The 6,761-nt window shown below is 42.8% G+C and overlaps 1 pseudogene; it reads left to right on the top strand.

Moving 5' to 3' along the window:
* Nucleotides 1–3,152: 3,152 nt before the first annotated feature.
* Nucleotides 3,153–3,544, top strand: LOC117712725 (large ribosomal subunit protein uL29 pseudogene; annotated as a pseudogene).
* Nucleotides 3,545–6,761: the final 3,217 nt, after the last annotated feature.

Below are 6,761 nucleotides of genomic sequence, written 5' to 3'. Positions count from 1 at the left end.
GAGATAAGACTGCCTTTTTGGTGCTCCACAGATCCCAAATGGAAGGAGTGTACCAAAGTTTGGTCTGTGTGCCCAAACCAAAACCCCCTGCTCATTTCACAAGATGCTCATTGTCCCAGAAATTGCTTCTTTATAGATCAGATGCACACCAGCTGTTATATCTCATTCACCAAGTGCACTAAATATGGCATGTCCTATTTCACTGCCAGACCCCATAAAACACAGCTAAACACTTTTGGTGGAGGTCGGTCCTCCAGTACTCAGGTACTTGGCCCAAGTCCAAACTATGCACAAGCCTCGTTTTGTGCCACTGGGTGTACCAACTTGTTGGCCACAATCTGCCCCTATACATGTGTCTGATGGAGGCCCTAATGACCAAGTTAGAAATTTGTAGGTACAAGAACAAATCCAAGCCCAAATTAGTAGTCTTCTGCCTCACCTCCACCATCATCCACTCTTGTTACCAAAATTTAGAGGCATTGATATAGACCCCCAAACCACTGAAATCCTTGCTGCTACACATGCAGCCCTAAATTCTACCAATCCTTCCCTAGCCAGTGACTGCTGGTTGTGTCTCACATTGGGAGCCTTCTAGCCCTTGGTGGTCCCCTTATTCAATGACTCCATGATTTTTGATTCACAAGATAATTGAAGTTATTTAAGACCCTTTAAGGTGCTACTTTTAATGTGTCTACATGTTTCTTTAGCCCTTTAAAAATAATTCCTTTGATGTGGATCTTGAACTGGCAACATTTGCCTCTTGCAGCTATTTTATTAATATTTCTGATTCTATATGTTTGAGCAGAGGTAAAGCTTTGTGTATAGAAATAATATGGCATATCCTTTCTCCCTGTGAATTGGACTGGGTCTTGCTTTCCTGCAGTACTCTAACCAGATGTTGAAATCATTCCTGAGAATCAACCCATCCCTTTGCCCAGTTTTGATACATTTTCTCCCAGACATAAAAGAGTCATTCAATTTATTCCCATCTGAATTGGACTTAGAATATCTGGGGCACTTGCCACCGGCTTGGTCAGCATTGGAATGGCTGTGGACACTTACAGTAAATTGTTCCCAACAATTGATAGAAGATGTCAACATGGTTTATCAGTCTGTCAGAGACCTACAAGATCAGGTAGAGTCTCCAGCAGAAGTGGTCCTCCAAAACAGACATGGCCTTGATTTACTACCACAGATAAAGGAGATATCTTCTTAGATTTACAGGAGAAGTGCAGCTTTTACACAAACAAATCTGGAATCGTTCGAGACTGGATCTGAAAGCATCAGGAGGAACTGGAAGAGAGGTGTCCAGAGAGAAAAGGTGTTGAGTAATACCTGGTGTGTGCTTTAGTACATATATGTAATACGTGGATAATTTTCCACCATTAAGCCCATTTCAACTTTTTAAAGTAATTTTTGATATTATAATTGTTACGACCTGAGCAAAATGTTGAGGCTCGGGCTGCCCCACATCTGGGGCAGCCACTGTATCCCGGCCCAAGCTGCCGCTCCAGTCCTCGGGTCAGGGTTCAGCAAGAGAGAGAGTGAGGACGGACTCAAAGAATGGAGACCAGACTACTAGAGTGTGATTCAATCCCATTTATTCTTCAGTCTCTCTTCCTAGTGCAAGTCCCAAGTCTTGAGTTCCTAGTTCCTAGTTCCTAGTTCCTAGTTCCTAGTTCCTAGTTCCTAGTTCCTAGTTCCTAGTTCCTAGTTGTACTCCTCCTAGTTCCTAGTTGTACTCTCTGGAGAGTCTCATTCCTAGCTGTACTCTCTAAAGAGTCTCCTTCCCAGCTGTACTCTCTAAAGAGTCTCTCTAAAGAGTATGATTCTCTGCCATCTACCTCTACCTTTTATATGTCTCACTTCTAAGCCATGCCTCTAAGTCACACCTTTAATCATGCCCTTAGGTCTTGTCTCTAAATCTGATCTCTAGGTCACACTCTTAAGTCACACACCTTTAATCTCGCACACCTTTAATCTCACACACCCAAGGAAAATCCTGGGTATCCAAAGCAAGATGTTATCAGAGTGTGCTCAGCTGTTGTAGGCTATTGTAATCCAAGTCTCATGTCAGGGTATATGGCTCAAGATGGCTGCAAAGCTGATAGCCGCTTTCTGCTAAAAGTCGGCACCCAACATATAATTAAATCATTGAAACTAATACTTTCTCCTTATTGTTAAGTCTCAAACACTGGCACAAATGGCAGAAGTCTCTACTTAACAAATCAAATGTGGCCAGCCTGTCAGCCTCTCCCAGAATTCCTCAGTCCCTACCTGTTATAGTCTATGACTGACAAAATCACCAGGGAGCCCAGGTGATGGGATGCACTGCTTACAGCTGCCTTCCCTTATGCAATCCACCCAAATTTGTTACATGGTATTTTTCATTTATCATTTACCCACATCATTTCTTGTTCTGGCTTTTCTACTCCTTCACTCTCTGAGCTGAATCTGCAAAAAGCATTTGGTGCAGGGCCTTGTGTATAGAAAACCCTGGCAGGATGCCAATGGCAGACATGCTTAGTTTCTACAGGACAGTGTACATGCTCTTCTCTTGCATTTAATATTTTGGTTATGATTCATATGGAGTTAATTTTGTCTTGTAAAAAGGTTGTAAAGGGCATATCAGTTGTTGGGTGTCTGAAAGCAAATTCTTTCAATATTTCTCTGTATATCTGACAAATATAAAAACCTGTGCAATAATTTCTGAACAGCTGCATCTTTAGCCTTTTAGAAAATTGTTTCTGAGACAAGCTATATTGTCACCTGGATCCCAGTCTCATACTCCACAGGGCAATGACCCTACTTTCCTCTACATTAAACTTTCTAAATTCAATTTTTTTTTTTTTTTTTTTTTTTTTTTTGGTTTTTCGAGACAGGGTTTCTCTGTGTAGCCCTGGCTATCCTGGAACTCACTCTGTAGACCAGGCTGGCCTCGAACTCAGAAATCTGCCTGCCTCTGCCTCTCACGTGCTGGGATTAAAGGTGTGTGCCACCACCACCCGGCTCTAAATTCAATTGTTAAAGGTATGTATGTTCAAAAGAACATTTTAAAATTACTCATTTCAGTCATGTAATGAACTGTCCTTTGCAATGAAAGTAAAAGTGCACTCTCGAACCAGGCGGCCTCAGCCACGAACAACACAGCAATGGCCAAGATTAAGGCTTGGGACCTGCATGGCAAGAAGGAGGAGCTGTTGAAACAAAGGAATGATCTGAAGGTGGAACTCTCCCAGCTTCGCATTGCCCAAGTGACAGTGGTGCCGCATCCAAGCTCTCCAAGATACGAGTCACACGCAAATCTATCACCTGTGTCCTCACTGTCATTAACCAGACCCAAAAAGAAAACCTCAGGAAATTCTACAAGGGCAAGAAATACAAGCCCCTGGATCTTCAACCCATGAAGACTAGAGCCATGCGACTCCAGCTCACCAAGCAGGAAGAGAAGCTGAATACCAAGAAGCAGCAGTGGAAGGAGCGGCTGTATCCACTGCACAAGTATGCAGTCAAGGACTGGGATGACAATGACAATAAAGTATAAGACTGACTGGCAAAAAAAGAAAAGAGAAGAGAAGAGAGGGGAGGGGAGGGGAGGGGAGGGGAGGGGAGGGGAGGGGAGGGGAGGGGAGGGGAGGGGAGGGGAGGGGAGAGGAGAGGAGAGGAGAGGAGAGGAGAGGAGAGGAGAGGAGAGGAGAGGAGAGGAGAGGAGAGGAGAGGAGAGGAGAGGAGAGGAGAGAAAAAAGAAAAAGTGCTTGCGTGTGGAGCATGGCTTCTGCCTTCAGACCAGAACAGGAGGAACAATTTACTGTGTACATTGTAGGGTGAAACTGTTGGACTGTAAAATCTAAAACCAGGATAGGCAATCACCCAGAATCACACAGGGACAGAGGATTCACTGCAACAACATGAGGTTTAATGATAGTGGCTCACCAGGACTCTCGAATGCCAGCAAGAGAACCCTGAACAAAAACTGGGAGCAGTTTTTATACTGAGTACACGAGGGAAACCACAAAGGACCACAAAGCCTGACCTTCTCAGGTCCAGTCTATAGATGACACAGATTCTCACATTACTTTCTTCCTGACCACCTCCCATCCTGGAATGCATCTCTGTGTTTTGGGCCTTCCCCACCCACAGGTGGGTTCTCTTCCCTGTGGTCCAAGGAATGTTAATCAGCCTCTCCCTTCCTCTTCTGAATGCTAATCCAGCAAGTGTCCTCTGTCTAAGGAATGTGCCCCTCCCAGGATGTGTCCTGGGACAGTGGGATTCTTTTAATCTTAAATTTAAACCCAAAAGACCTGAAAGTTCTACAAAATAATGTAGACAAGAGCTAGCTCACAGACTGAAGTGTGAGGGAGTCATCTGCAGAGGTCACCATTAGGAAGAAGGACCTTATGGGGCTAAGTAAGTGATTTTGTAATTCCCCAATATTTACTAATTCATCATGTGAATAGAAACTGTCCAGATTGGTGGGTATACAAGTTGGGGATATACTGTTGAACCAAACTTTGTTGATCTAGTTAAGTCAGCTCAGAAATTTGAATCAGGGGCTATTGGCTATAGCTATAGTGTCAGGTTACAGATTTCAGCAGCTAATATTGCACATAGTGAAAAGATCATATGTTATGCTCTTCTTGAAAGTCACTATACCTATGCATTGTTCCAAATTTATCTATCTTTTAAAGAAGTAAGTTGGTAGTAACACCTTTTTTTGTAACACCTTTTAAATTTTTTCTTAGACAATCAAAGCTCTGATCAACTACTTGTTCTGTAGAGTGAAAAATTATAAATATATATCCTATACTGAACAAGAATGTAAGTTCCAGAAAGAGGAACTGAATGTAAGACTTCCACTACCCCAGGACACATATTGGGTGAAGGACATTGCCCCTGAATCAGAGGACACTTGCTGGATTACATTCCTTAAGCCTCAGGCAGCAGGCCCACCTGTGGATGGGAGGGGGGGGAAGGAGGAAGAGACATTCTTGACCATAAAAAATACGAGCCATCTAGGAGGGGCTGTGACTGGAGGAAGTGAGAAATATTTTGTAATGACGGTATAGGGGACAGTGACTTGGTAAGACTACATTTTTGAGAAAAATGATTGTACTGAGTAATTTCCATGGCTATTAACCTTATAGGGTGGGTTTCTCTGGAATGTTTAGATATTCTTATGTTATGTATCCTTGGCAACCCCTCACCCCCTCCCCACTCCCCTGGTTTGTGGTTTTCCTCTTTAAAAGACCCCTTAGTCCGCCACTTGAGACCAAACCTTGCTCTTGAGAGAGAGTTTGTGGTTTGACCGCTGGCCAACTTCCCTAATAAAGCCTCTGCTGATTGCATCCAGGTATGGTTTCTTGAAATCTTTGGGTGGTCATGATTTTCTGAGACTTAAGGAAGGGTCTCCCGAGTATGGGGCTCTTCAGTTCTTAGTCTCCAATGTCTCTGGGAAATTAAGAATGTTATTTTTTTCTTGAGTTTTTGATTACTTCTCTCTCTCTCTCTCTCTCTCTCTCTCTCTCTTTTGGTTTTTCTTGAGACAGGGTTTCTCTGTCTCATCCTGGCTGTCCTGGAACTCACTCTGTAGACCAGGCTGGCCTTGAACTCAGAAATCCACCTGCCTCTGCCTCCCAAGTGCTGGGATTAAAGGCGTGCGCCACCACCGCCCAGTGTACTTGTGTCTCTTTAAGCGAATTTTTTTCTGTAGCTCAAGCTTGCCTCTTCTTTGTAGTTTCTTTTTTACAACTAATCCTGCCTCTTCTGCCCAGTGCCTGAAGTGAGTCTTTTAAATCCTTCCAGGCTGAGTCCTGACTAGTCAATAAGAAAAGAAGAGACAATGGAATGAATGTCCTCTCACCTCCCTAACTTTCATAGGGAAAATATAACTAAAGAGGGACTTCAGTAAGAATTGAGTGCAATGGCCAACTTTGAAGCTTGTGAAGTCACAGCAAAGAAAGGGGAAGGGGGAGGAAGGAAGGAGCTTTCTTCCTTTGAGAATAGTTTCTATTGTCATTGGGTTCTGATGTTATAGATGTTAGATGATCAATAAAAGTCCAAACTGAAAAAAGTTTGGAGTTCATAGAACAAGACAATAAAGAATCTAGATAAGAAAATGAATTCATTTCAGACAGTATATATCTGTTGTGTCACAAGTTTAAGCACCAGGGAATGTGTTGGCAAATTAGTAAGCCTGTGCCTAATAGGAATGGTAATACTCAGATTTTACAGTGCACATTTGTAGAGAAAAGTTGTAATACCTTGTCTGCTTTGGTACATACATTGAATACCTGGATACTGTTTGACCACAAAGTCTATTTCAACATTTTAAAGTAGTTTTTGAGATTATAATTAAATCGTTTAAACTCTTACTTTCTCCCTATTGTTATGTCTCCAACCCTGGCACACATGAATGATGTCCCTTCTTAACAAATTAGAGGAAGTCAGCTTCTCCCAGAATGGCTCAGTCTGTCCTTGTTATAGTGTATGACTAGAAAACCATCCTGGAGCCCAGGGGTTGGGCTGCACATTTCGCAGCTGCTCTGCCTTATGCAATCCACCCAAATTTGTTACATGGTCTTTTTCATCTATCATTGACCCACATCATTCCTTTCTCTTTTTTTTTTTTTTTTTTTTTTTTTTTTTTGGATTTTTGAGACAGGGTTTCTCTGTGTAGCCCTGTCTGTACTGGCACTCACACTGTAGACCAGGATGGCCTCAAAATCTTCCTGCCTCTGCCTCCCAAGTGCTGAGATTAAAGG

Source organism: Arvicanthis niloticus, chromosome 7, assembly GCF_011762505.2.
Source record: "Arvicanthis niloticus isolate mArvNil1 chromosome 7, mArvNil1.pat.X, whole genome shotgun sequence".
In the NCBI taxonomy this organism is placed as follows: domain Eukaryota; kingdom Metazoa; phylum Chordata; class Mammalia; order Rodentia; family Muridae; genus Arvicanthis; species Arvicanthis niloticus.
The sequence above is the reverse complement of the archived record's forward strand: the minus strand, read 5'-3'. Positions and strand labels throughout refer to the sequence as shown.